Source organism: Bombina bombina, chromosome 7, assembly GCF_027579735.1.
Source record: "Bombina bombina isolate aBomBom1 chromosome 7, aBomBom1.pri, whole genome shotgun sequence".
NCBI lineage: Eukaryota > Metazoa > Chordata > Amphibia > Anura > Bombinatoridae > Bombina > Bombina bombina.
The window spans coordinates 256,701,886-256,715,776 of record NC_069505.1 but is presented as its reverse complement, the minus strand read 5'-3'; the positions used below and the strand labels follow the sequence as shown (position 1 = coordinate 256,715,776).

The 13,891-nt window shown below is 38.8% G+C and overlaps 1 protein-coding gene across 4 annotated transcripts in view; it reads right to left on the bottom strand.

The window, feature by feature from the left end:
* The window catches only part of CCDC71 (coiled-coil domain containing 71), a 32,442-nt gene that overhangs the window by 17,604 nt on the left and 947 nt on the right, over positions 1-13,891 (bottom strand). Inside the window, exon 1 of one of the 4 annotated variants that reach the window (XM_053720706.1) lies at positions 1,267-1,344. The exons of 1 other annotated variant lie outside the window; for it this stretch is intronic. The gene's annotated coding sequence lies outside the window, so the exon portion shown is untranslated. Of the gene's footprint in view, positions 1-818; positions 1,233-1,262; positions 1,345-13,891 lie in introns of those variants that run through there. 2 more of the 4 variants (XM_053720710.1, XM_053720709.1) reach the window with 2 other exon arrangements.

Genomic DNA, 13,891 nt, shown 5'->3' with positions numbered 1-13,891 from the left:
TGGATACATCTCTGCACCCAGGCATTTGTCCTTTGGTGGGTGAATCTGAAGAAAGGATTTGAATATATATATATATATATATATATATATATATATATATATATATATATATATATATATATATATATAAATAATTTTTAATTTATGACATTCAGGATCAGCAGATAGCACAGTACTGTGCTATATACTAAACTAGGCGCATGCGCTATTCCAGGAATACCTTGGGTCGAGAGGGATCACTTTCTGTTATGCGCATGCGATTCCTTCTATCCCTTAATGCGCATGCTGACTGGAGCACAAACCCGGATTATCAGCAAATTGACACCGTGCAATGATTGGTGGTATAATTTTATGCTGGAACAGCCTTTTTAGGGCTGTTGTATAACTGGAAGTTTGTAATTAAATTTTTTGATAAAACAGTAAGTAGGTTTTGATTATATTAGGATGATAATTAATATGACTGTTTTAAAGCATTAATTTAAGTATTTACGAAAAAAAAGCAATAAACAGGGAGTGCATGACTGGGTACAACTGAGTGGCAGAACTACTGATGGCTAACAAAGGATAACTTGAATATCATGTCCCTTATTGTATTATATTATTTATTGAAGTTCATTTCAGAATTTAAAAGGCAATTCTAGAGGGGGGGGGGGGGATACATGCTCTAACCTAATCCCTTTAAACAGGTTTTAATCTTTTGTATTATGGTTTTTTTTTGCCTGTAAACATAATTACAAGCACACAACCCAGCAACCATACGCAGGTATGCCTATTTGTATTACACAGAATAAAACCACTTACCCTACAGCCAGACTCACCTCCTACTGTTTCAGGTTTGACTTTTTAGGTCCTTTTTAAAGTGGCCCAATACAGTTATCCCTGACTGGCAAACTGCTGTGGTATGTTCACCTCCATATCTCTTTTTCTATAAATATATGTGTGTGTGTGTGTATATAAGTAATGTGTGTATAAATATATATAGTTAGTATGGGGAAAGTCTCAGAATATCAGGCACGTTTGTTAGCTAAATAAAAGGCTGTAAAGCACAATATGAGGAGATTACACGCGCCAGGCACGGTGCTGCGCGCACACAGTAGTACCGAGCATCACACACACAGCGCGTACATGCAGACAGCTTTGTGCGTGTCCTGTCTGTGCCGTGTGCGACGCCCCGTGCTCGGGATCTGTCACCCGCGGCGTGTCCCAGCTCTTTGTGAACAATAAGGCGGAGCCACTCGCAGCTTAGCCCGCACGCCACCTACCTACCTCTGTTGTACGGTTCACTCCGATTACCCCGGTCACTCCCACTGTCGCCCTCCGTCGTTACCTCAAGATGGCCGCCCGCTGACACCGGAAGTAAGGCCTCCACTTCCGCTCGCATAGTGCCCCCGGCTGGCCGTGAGGGAACTACCTGGGGGAGGGTCATGGGCTGCCACGCCCTGTGAGGGACTTAGTGTGTAATGACAGGAAATGGCAGAAGGGGGTGGAGTTGTATGTGCTATGGAAGTGAGAACCCCAACATATGGGGGTGCAACTCTAAAACTTGGGGTTCACTACCCCAACATATTGGGGTGCAACCCCATATATGGGCTTAGTACCCCAAAAATGAGTGCAGCTGTCGGGTTTTGGGGGTGACTACCCCAATATATTGGGGGTACCCCTTAGACATGAAGTCAGTATCCAAACATTTGGGGGGCAACTTAGATGTAGGAGTAACCACCACAATATATTGGGGTGCACCCTTCAAACATGGAGGGTCACAACATCAACAACTGGGCTGCACCCCTTAGTTCAGTGTTCCAACATTTTGGGTGCAACTCAGATGTGGGAGACACTATCACACTACATTGGGGTTCACCACTCAGACATGGGGGGGCAGTACCCCAACAATTATGATGCAGATCTCAGACTTGGGGATCATTATGCCAATATATTAGGGTGCACCCCCCAGGCATGGGGAGTATTATGCCTGCATATTGGGGTACATCTATCAGACTGGAGTGTCATTACCTTAATATATCAGGGAGCAGCCTGTAAATAGGGGTCATTACTACAACATAGGTGGAGCCTGTGACATGGGTCATTGGCTCTGCATATTTGGGTGCAGCTATGTCATGAGGTCATCATTCTGACATATTAAGGTGTAGCCCTGCAACCTGTGGTCATCCATGCATATTAAGGTTCAGCCTGATAAATGGGCGTCTGAACCCCAAATGCAGGATGCAGTGTTATGCACCTGTGACACTTGGGGATCATTATCACAACATTTTGGGGTACAGACTAAGACTTAGAGGTCATCAGAATATACAGTAGTAACTCTAGGATATGTGGTAATTATCCAACATATTGTGGTGCAGCCTGAGACATGGGGGTCATTATCACAACTTGTTAGATACCAACATAATGGGATCCAGCCCTGAAACCAGGGGGATCATTATGACAACATATTGGGGTGCAACCCCGTTACCAGGGGGTCATCATATCAACATATTGGGGTACAACCCTGAGACATATGATATTACTCTAGTGTATTGGGGTGCAACCTTGAAACATGGGATCATTTTTCCAACATACTGAAGTCATTTAATCAACATTTTAGGGTGCAGCCTTGGGACATAGTGGTCAGCACCCTCCATATTTCCTGTAACTCAGAGACTATGACATATTGCGGTACAGCCCAGATGCATAGGCTAATTTTTCCGACATTTTGGGATGTTGCATTTAGATGTCGTTATCACAACATAGGGCTAGATTACAAGTGGAGCGGTAACGTTAACGTGTGCGCGATATTGCAATATCACGATTACTTTCAACTTGCAATATTATTGCAAGTTGAAAGTAAATGTGATCGCTCAAAAGCAGCACTATTAACCCTAATCTGCCACATCCCCATAAAAACTACCCCATTACACTATTAACCCCTTATCTGCCACATTCTCCATGGCAAAATACTCTGCTATACTATTAACCCCTAATCTGCCATAACTCCCATCGCAAACTATCTCACCATGTTTATCCTCTAATCCACCATAACCCCATTGCTATTAACCCCCTACAACCCCTATTAACACTACTAGTAAAAAAAATTACAAAGAATAAAAAAAACTTTAGTAAAAAAAGCCCTATCCTTAAACTAAAGTACCCTTATAAAAAGCCCCCCTAAAAACCCCTATATTAAATCTAAAATAACCCCACAAATTAAAAAAAACGCTAAACCCCAAAGTTAAGACTCACCATCTTGAATCCTACTCTTTTGGGAGAGCAGCGGCGGGTCCATTGCGGTGCTCCTTAGTCCCATGGTGGCGTTCCTTGATTTTCTTGTGCGGTTCTCTTCTGATCTTCCACCCAAACCTTCTTCATGCTGTCACCGCAGCACACTGAAGTTTGAATGCAAGGTTCCCCCTTATATAACTAGGTGGTTTCTAGATTTTTTTGGAAAAGAGCTAAGATCACTTTTTAAACAAGGGCACTGCCTGACAAATGCCCTTTTCAGGGGAATTTATAGATTAGGGTTTTTTATTTGAAAGGTTGTTTTAGTATAGTTTTTTTTTAGGGGGGCTATTTTAAGATAGTTTTTTGTAGTGTTGTTTTATTTTTGGTCCAATTTTTTTTTTTAAATGGTAGGTTTTTTTTTAGGTTAGGGGGGTATTGCGATGGGGGTTGTGAAGGTTTAGGGGTTAATAGTGTAGGGGGGTAATTTGTGATGGGGATTCGGTGGATTAGGGGTTAAAAGAATAGGGGGATGTGGCAGTATAGGTGATATTATAGTAAGCAGTTTTATTGAAATGGCGGTTAGCCCGCGAGTATAGGTATTAGTTTGTTTTTTTAACTTCGCTTCTCCATTAAAGTCAATGGGGTAATTCTGATATCGTGAACACGATATCTTGACGTTAACTTTTTGCGCGTGTCAAGTTTCATGCGAGAGCAAAATTTTTGCTTTTAACTTGTAATAGCTGCGCGACCCAACTATCGAGGGGAAGGGTCATAATCCCAACATAATGTAGGGTAACCCTAAGAGCTGAGGTCTTTATCTCATTGTACTGTTGCACAGTTCTAATATACAGGGCTCAGAGTCCCAGCATATTGAGGTGCAGATTTATTACATGGAATCAGTATCCAATAAAGGGCTAGATTACAAGTGCTGCGCTAACTTTTGCGATATCTGCTTTTTTCACGCAACAGAAAGGATAGTGAGTCAAACAAAGTTACACCAAACACAAGATAAATACACTAAAATAAACTGTTACACTCGTATAAACACTATCTGATAACAAATTTGTCATATGTAAAATGGATCTATAGGAATAGATATACAGGTATAGGTATATACAGATATATATAGAAAAAAATATTTACAATAAAAATAACATTTTTCTGTATGTGAAGAACATAGGAATGTGAAATATTAATAACTTCTGCTGTGTTAGTGCTTGAGTGATAAGTGCATAAGACATAGGGGTAGATTTATGAAGCAGCGTATGCTGCTGTTTCCGCGCGTGCCTTCTGGCTCGCCGGAAGCATAAGTTAAGAAGCAGTGGTCATAAGACCACCACTCCTTAACTCATGGTGGTGGACTGCAATCATCCCGATTGGATACGATTGGGGTGATTGACACCCCCTGCTAGCACCCGATTGGCAGCGAATGTGCAGGGGGTAGCATTGCACAAGCATTTCACCAGATGCTGTCGGCATTTAGCGATGTCGGGCGGACATGATCCGCTACCCCATAGGGTCATTTTCACAGCCCTGAGGGATGGACTGCATATCCCAACATATTTGGGTGCAAACATAAATATGGGGTGAATCACATAAAGCTGTAACCTTGAGACGTGGTAAGCACCCTTCATTGGGCACGTTTACGATTGGTGCTCTAACTGCTGCACACAAGTGATAAGGGGTTTATCGTGGGTCTTTACGGATGTTGGAAGTGGCACGCGTATTCCCAGTTGAAAGTAAACGCGTTTGAGAGCAATGGAATTTAATGCGCGTTGGGTTAGCGTGACTTCTGCGCTCTGGTTAACTGTTACGCTTTAATAAAAAGTTGCACAAAATACATAAAAAGTACATTTAAAAGTACAGTTACACTCATAATAACAATATCTAATAAAAATATCTAAAAAAAAGTTATAATGGCTCAAAGATATGAGGTTTCAGGTGAAAAAAGGGCTGAAAAGGGCTTTAACATAGGGATGCATACATTTACATGTCATATATATATATATATATATATGTTTATATGTGTGTACATATGTATTTATATGTGTACATATGTATTTATATGTGTGTACATATGTATTTTTATGTGTGTGCATATGTATTTATATGTGTATATATGTATTTATATGTGTGTACATATGTGTTTATATGTGTATATATATATATATATATATATATATATATGTGTGTGTACATATGTATTTATATGTGTATATATGTATTTATATGTGTGTGCATATGTATTTATATGTGTGTGCATATGTATTTATATGTGTATATATGTATTTATATGTGTGTACATATGTATTTATATGTGTATATATGTTTATATGTGTGTACATATGTATTTATATGTGTATATATGTATTTATATGTGTGCATATGTATTTATATGTGTATATATGTATTTATATGTGTGTACATATGTATTTATATGTGTATATATGTATTTATATGTGTGTACATATGTATTTATATGTGTATATATGTATTTATATGTGTGTACATATGTATTTATATGTGTATATATGTTTATATGTGTGTACATATGTATTTATATGTGTATATATGTATTTATATGTGTGTGCATATGTATTTATATGTGTATATATGTATTTATATGTGTGTACACATGTGTTTATATGTGTATATATATATATATATATATATGTTTATATGTGTGTACATATGTATTTATATGTGTATATATGTATTTATATGTGTGTGCATATGTATATATATATGTGTGTGCATATGTATTTATATGTGTATATATGTATTTATATGTGTGTACATATGTATTTATATGTGTATATATGTTTATATGTGTGTACATATGTATTTATATGTGTATATTTGTATTTATATGTGTGTGCATATGTATTTATATGTATATGTATATATATATATGTTTATATGTGTGTACATATGTATTTATATGTGTATATATGTATTTATATGTGTGTGCATATGTATTTATATGTGTATATAAATATATATATATATATATATATATATGTGTGTGTGTTTATATGTGTGTACATATGTATTTATATGTGTATATTTATGTTTATATGTGTGTACATATGTATTTATATGTGTATATATGTATTTATATGTGTGTACATATGTATTTATATGTGTATATATGTATTTATATGTTTGTACATATGTATTTATATGTGTATATATGTATTTACAGACATATATACACATAAATTCATATGTATTTAAAAATCATGATTTAAATCACAATTTAAATCACTAGTCAGTAAAACAGATTTAAATCCATGTAAATTTTTAGAATAATAACTTTTCAGATAATTTTTCCAGTTATATCAGACATTACTGATTTGGTTATATATCATTAGATATGCATAGATAGATCATTGGAATTAATGCAATTATTGGTAGTTGAACAATCTCCAATTTAATAGGTTAATCATTCATAAAGCTAATACTTTAACTAGCTGGCCTGCCCTGTAGGAAATAGCAGGTGAATGGATTTTCATTAACAAATTAATTCGAAAAGACACCATGAACAAATACGATTTTAACTGTGCGCAATTCTAATTAATACCATCATTGTTTTCAAGTCACTGGCAGTCTGTGAGAATCACTTTTTCTTGAGACAAACCCTTTAAATAGAAGGCTATTTTACTCTCTGTAGAATCCCCTCTCATGTTTTGCTGTATGGATATAAATACGCAGTTTACATTTTCCAGCAAGTCGATAGCTATATTTGAAGATGACATGTAAATACTTAGAGTTGCATTAGGTGTGACCAGAAATCACCGGATACTAGTGCCAGAGAGATTAACTCATCTGGTGCAGCAAACTTTATGGATTTGTCACCTGTTAAGTGCGTAGAAGGTTAATGTAACTGCATATCTGTAATAGCTGCCTCCTGCTGTCTCTAGGTGTGTATGGAGCAGTTATTCATGCAATTTATTTTACTGCTTGTGCTATTTAATGTGAGCCTTGTTGGTAAATTTAGTGTGATAGACTACAGTACAGCACAGGGATACATGCTCTTTCTGTCTATGTATTATGCGAACTTCAAAAAACAAAAAAATGGCAAAACAAGAAAAAAAAAAAAACAAGAAAAACAGAAATTGATACAAACAGCTACTTCACTGATACCCCCCCCTTCATAACTGCAAATGAATAATGAAACTTAAGCTATATACTGACATTTATTTTCTTTGTGTGATTTATAAGTGTATATTTGCGTGTATAATCCTATATTCTATTGCAGTTGTAAATGTCATTACTTGTTAGTATCTGCAAAAAATGTTTCTTACCAAACTGCGCCATTTGGACATAGCTATTACATCACACAGTACTTTGCCCTTTGTCCAACACAAATGTGTATGCTTCGGTCCCGCTGACCACGCTCCCTTACCGTATGAAGGCAGACCGCTGATCATTACAGTGAGTGACACTGTTTCACTCTCTGTAACGATCATTTTTGGTGCAGAGTGGGAGAGGTGGGAGGGAGGGAGGTGGGTGGATTGGTCCAGTGAGGAGGGGGAGATGGAGGGATGGGACCCCTACACTACAGAAATAAATAAAAAAAACGCCCTAAACTGTGTACTGGTAGACTGTCGGCCGGTATCTAAGATGGTGGTGACCAGTGTCCGGGGCTGTTTGGGAGGGATCAGGTAGGGATCAGGGGGTAGGAGGTGTCAGGTGGGAGGGTAATCTTTACACTACAGCAAAAAGTAACCTTATACACTGATTAACCCCTTCACTGCCAGGAATTTCAGAAGTGTGTTGCACAGCTGCAATTAGCGTCCTTCTAACTGCCAAAGATTAATTGCAAAGCCATGCATGTCTGCTATTTGCTGTGTGTTTGTTGATATTTTAACCCCTTAATGCAGTTAGGACATCCCATGTCGTCCTAACAGCGTTGCACTTTAATAACGTTAGGATGGCATGGAACATCTTAGCCGATCAGGCATCCTACAGCCTCCTGCCCTTACATAATGGGAACTGGGGGGCATGCGTAGCTTTGTAGGCAGTCCCCCATAATCTGATCCCACCGTTGAAATAATGTGATCGCATTGACAATTGCTTGTTTTTATTTTTAAAGCAAGTATTTACATTGGAACTTGGCCCTAGCATGTAAGGGTTAAATGTGACAGGGTTGTTTTTTTGTGTCTTATGACGAACAAATTATAAATTCATTATATGTCTTTACGATCTTTATGATTTTACTAATTCTTGTCATTACATTTTATTAATATTGATTCTAGTATGAGATTATTTATGTATTCTAATTGAGATATTTAATTAATTTGGGTATTGTTTATTCTCCATGTATCCCTTATTCAAAAGCATACCTAGGTAGGTTTAGGAGCAGCAATACATTATTGGGACCTAGCTGCTGATTTGTGGCTGCACATATATGCTTCTTGTCACTGGGTCGCCTGATAGGATCAGCTAGCTCTCAGTAGTGCATTGTTGCTTTTTAAATAAAGGATACCAAGAGAATGAAGCAGATTTAAAAATAGTACATTGGAAATTTGTTTAACATTTTATGTTCTATTTTAATCATCAAAGAAAATGTTTGGGTTTGTATGTCCCTTTAACTACAAGGACCTGTGCCAATTAAAATAAAGTATCTATAAATGTAGCTCAGCCTATATGTGGGTTGCTAAAATATTTTAACAATATATTTGTAGTAGCAAAAATGTTTTACTAAAAGTTCTTACTTTTTTTTTAAAGTAAAGTCAAGTTTTTACTTTTTATGGGCATATGCTGAGTCTGCACTCTCATTCAAACACTGTGCCTGCTCAATGTCTGCACTCACATTCAAACACTGTGCCTGCTTAATGTCTGCACTCATATTCAAACACTGTGCCTGCTCAATGTCTGCACTCACATTCAAACACTGTGCATGCTTAATGTCTGCACTCACATTCAAACACTGTGCCTGCTTAATGTCTGCACTCACATTCAAACACTGTGCATGCTTAATGTCTGCACTCACATTCAAACACTGTGCATGCTTAATGTCTGCACTCACATTCAAACACTGTGCCTGCTTAATGTCTGCACTCACATTCAAACACTGTGCCTGCTTAATGTCTGCACTCACATTCAAACACTGTGCCTGCTTAATGTCTGCACTCACATTCAAACACCGTGCCTGCCTAATGTCTGCACTCACATTCAAACACTGTGCCTGCTTAATGTCTGCACTCACATTCAAACACAGTGCCTGCTTAATGTCTGCACTCACATTCAAACACCGTGCCTGCTTAATGTCTGCACTCACATTCAAACACTGTGCCTGCTTAATGTCTGCACTCACATTCAAACACTGTGCCTGCTTAATGTCTGCACTCACATTCAAACACTGTGCCTGCTTAATGTCTGCACTCACATTCAAACACTGTGCCTGCTTAATGTCTGCACTCATATTCAAACACTGTGCCTGCTTAATGTCTGCACGCACATTCAAACACTGTGCCTGCTTAATGTCTGCACTCACATTCAAACACCATGCCTGCTTAATGTCTGCACTCACATTCAAACACTGTGCCAGCTTAATGTCTGCACTCATATTCAAACACTGTGCCAGCTTAATGTCTGCACTCACATTCAAACACCATGCCTGCTTAATGTCTGCACTCACATTCAAACACTGTGCCAGCTTAATGTCTGCACTCACATTCAAACACCGTGCCTGCTTAATGTCTGCACTCACATTCAAACACCGTGCCTGCTTAATGTCTGCACTCACATTCAAACACTGTGCCTGCTTAATGTCTGCACTCACATTCAAACACCGTGCCTGCTTAATGTCTGCATTCACATTCAAACACTGTGCCTGCCTAATGTCTGCACTCACATACAAACACTGTGCCTGATTAATGTCTGCACTCACATTCAAACACTGTGCCTGCCTAATGTCTGCACTCACATACAAACACTGTGCCTGCTTAATGTCTGCACTCACATTCAAACACTGTGCCTGCTTAATGTGTGCACTCACATTCAAACACCGTGCCTGCTTAATGTCTGCACTCACATTCAAACACCGTGCCTGCTTAATGTCTGCACTCACATTCAAACACTGTGCCTGCTTAATGTCTGCACTCACATACAAACACTGTGCCTGCTTAATTTCTGCACTCACATACAAACACTGTGCCTGCTTAATGTATGCACTCACATTCAAACACCGTGCCTGCTTAATGTCTGCACTCACATTCAAACACCGTGCCTGCTTAATGTCTGCACTCACATTCAAACACTGTGCCTGCTTAAAGTCTGCACTCACATTCAAACACCGTGCCTGCTTAATGTCTGCGCTCACATTCAAACACCATGCCTGCTTAATGTCTGCACTCACATTCAAACACCGTGCCTGCTTAATGTCTGCACTCACATTCAAACACCATGCCTGCTTAATGTCTGCACTCACATTCAAACACCATGCCTGCTTAAAGTCTGCACTCACATTCAAACACTGTGCCTGCTTAATGTCTGCACTCACATTCAAACATCATGCCTGCTTAAAGTCTGCACTCACATTCAAACACTGTGCCTGCTTAATGTCTGCACTCACATTCAAACACTGTGCCTGCTTAATGTCTGCACTCACATTCAAACACCATGCCTGCTTAAAGTCTGCACTCACATTCAAACACTGTGCCTGCATAATGTCTGCACTCACATTCAAAACTGTGCCTGCTTAATGTCTGCACTCACATTCCGTGCTTGCCTAATGTCTGCACTTACTTTCAAACACTGTGCCTGCTTAATGTGTGCACTCACATTCAAACACCATACCTGCTAAAAATGTGTGCACTCACATTCAAACCCTTTGCCTGCTTAATGTGTGCACTCACATTCCGTGCCTGCTAAATGTGTGCAATCACATACAAACACCATGCCATCTTAATGTGTTCACTCACATTTAAACACCCTGCCTATTGAGGGCCCTATTCCCGTGGGAACTTAGCATTGTACCCCATAACCTAGATCTAAGTCCGTGCCGCTGGAGACCCAAGCAGTCTCGGTTGTCAAGTGACAGCCGAGAGCTGCTGTTCGTGGGCTTCCAGCATCTGACTTATGATGGCAAATTGCCAGATTGTTACAGACAGTGACACGGTCTGTGACATTGCCTGTAACGATCTCCATGGAGGGGTATTGAGTGGGAGGGGCCCTACACTACAGAAAAATTATTTTAAAGAAAGAGGTAGGGAGGGGGTTCACAAAAAGTTTGGAATGGTTGGGTTAGGTTGGGGCACTGAAAAAAAAAACAATTGAGGGGAGGGGGGAGGTGGGGGGACCACTATGCTACAGGAAAAACAAACTTGGGGATTGTGGGTGGGGGGAGGGGAGAGAGCATTGCATGTGGTGCAATTACCAAAAACCAATGGCAAAGCCATGTATGTCTGCTATTTCCAAAAAAATTGGATTTTTTAATATTATCGTGGCAAAATGGTGGCATGAAATATATCAAAATGGGCCTAGATCAATACCTTGGGTTGTTTACTTAAAAAAATATATATACTTTTGACAGGTAAATCAAAAAAACAAGGCTTTATTTCTGTTTATATGAAGTGATAACAAAACTGCTAAAAATTCTCTGGTATTTTGGGTGTTTTTCTCTGAAATTTGTGGTAGCGAAGGGGTTAAGCTTGCTCGTTACCTCTAGGCGGTGTTTTATTCAAGGTGATCAGTATTTGATTCAAGTGGTGTGTTTACTTGAACACTTTTAGGAATCTCTTTTTCAGAGTGTATAAACATTGGTATTTTATTATAGTTTTACTATATTGAAGTTAATTTAATAAATACAATAGGCAGATTACAAGTGCTGTGCTAGCAAAAACAGTGCTAGTGAAATGCTTTATATGCTTCTTGCGATCTGCTCGTATATCATGTGCTCCCCCATAGAAATCAATGGAGAAAAAAAGTGGAAAAAATACCTAACACCCTACTCGCAAAAACAATAAAAAAGTGAAAAAAAACCTAACCCCTAGCCTAATAACCCCTAATTTGCCTTACCCCCACATCGCAAACACTAAATAGAACTGTTAACCCCAAAACTGCCATCCCCCCATAACGCAAACACTAAGAAAAACTATTAACCCCTAAACTGCCATCCCACCACAATGCAAACTATCTAAATAAACTATTAACCCCTAAACCACCATTCCCCCACAACGCAAAGTAATAAACTAACATCTAAACCCTCTAACCTAACACCCCCTAACTTAACCCCAACTAAAATAACTATAAATTAAATGAAAACTATCCTAACTTAAAAAAAAAAAAAAAAAAAAAACTTACCTGTAAAATTAAATTAAGACCTAAGCTTACCCTAAAAAAAAAAACTAACATTACTTAAAAAAAAAAAAAATTAGAGTTTACCTGAGCTCTTAAATAGCGGTATGGATTGAAGCGGAAAAGAGTATTGTGCTAGCGTAATCTCGATTTCTCCCAACTTGTACTATAAGCGGAGAAAAATGGATCGCTAAATCACAATTGCACTAGCAGAAAATCCATTGCGCCTCACTTGTAATCGAGCCCAATATTAGCATATAAGATTGTCTCTGGATATTTTTTACATGAATGTATTTTTTCCTAAATTGGTTACATGTAAAACAGTGCTGGCTAAGGTACTCTTTTTTCTTCCTTCGAGGAATTGAAACATTGTTTCCAAAATATTATTTTTATTATTAGTTGGTAAAATTTATAGAAAGTGGGTACAGCATTGCATTGCAGCTCTTTATAGCATCTAAGTGGTTAACCTTATTCCATCCCAAGACATAACCAGCCCTAACCCCAATCCCTAACCCTAATTTAAGGCCTAACCCCAATCCCTAATACAAAATCTAAGCCCAATTACTAACCCAAAGCCTAGACTTTACCCCAACCTCTAACCCTACTTCCTAATCCAAGGCCTAACCCCAAAACTTAAATCAAACCTTAGACCTAACCACAGACCCTATTCCAATACCTAATCTCAACTCCTAACCCAAACCCAAGGTCTAACTCCAAAACCTAAATCAAACCTTAGACCCTCCCTAACACAAGGCCTTACTCCAATTCCTAACCCGAACCCAAGGCCTTACTCAAAAGCCTAACTCAAACCCTAGACTTAACCCTAACACAAGGCCTTACCCAATCCCTAACCCTAGCTCAAGGCCTAACTTCAAAACCTAACTTAAACCGTAGACCCAACCCTAACACAAGGCCTTACCCCAATCCCTAACCCTAGACCTAACCCCAACCTCTAACCCTTATCCCTAACCCACGGCCTAACCCCAAACTTAACTCAAACCCTAGACCTAACACAAGGCCTTACCCCACGCCCTAACTTAAGGCCTAACCCCTGTTTCTAACCCAACCCAAGGCCTAACCCAAACCTCTAACCCTACTCCGTAGCCCAAGGCTTAACCAAAAACCTAATCCCTACCCTAACTCTGAAATTTAAACAAAACCATAACCCCAAATGTTATTCCTAATTCTGACCCTAACCATAAATCAATCCCTACATTAATCCTAGTACCTAAAACCAGTATGTAATACAGATCTCTAAACCTAACCGGAATTCATAGCCCTAATCTCTATCCCTGGCCCTAACCCTAATCTTTATAAACAATCTCTAACCATAGCACAAATGCCAATCCTTTACCTTAGCCTTCATCCAATC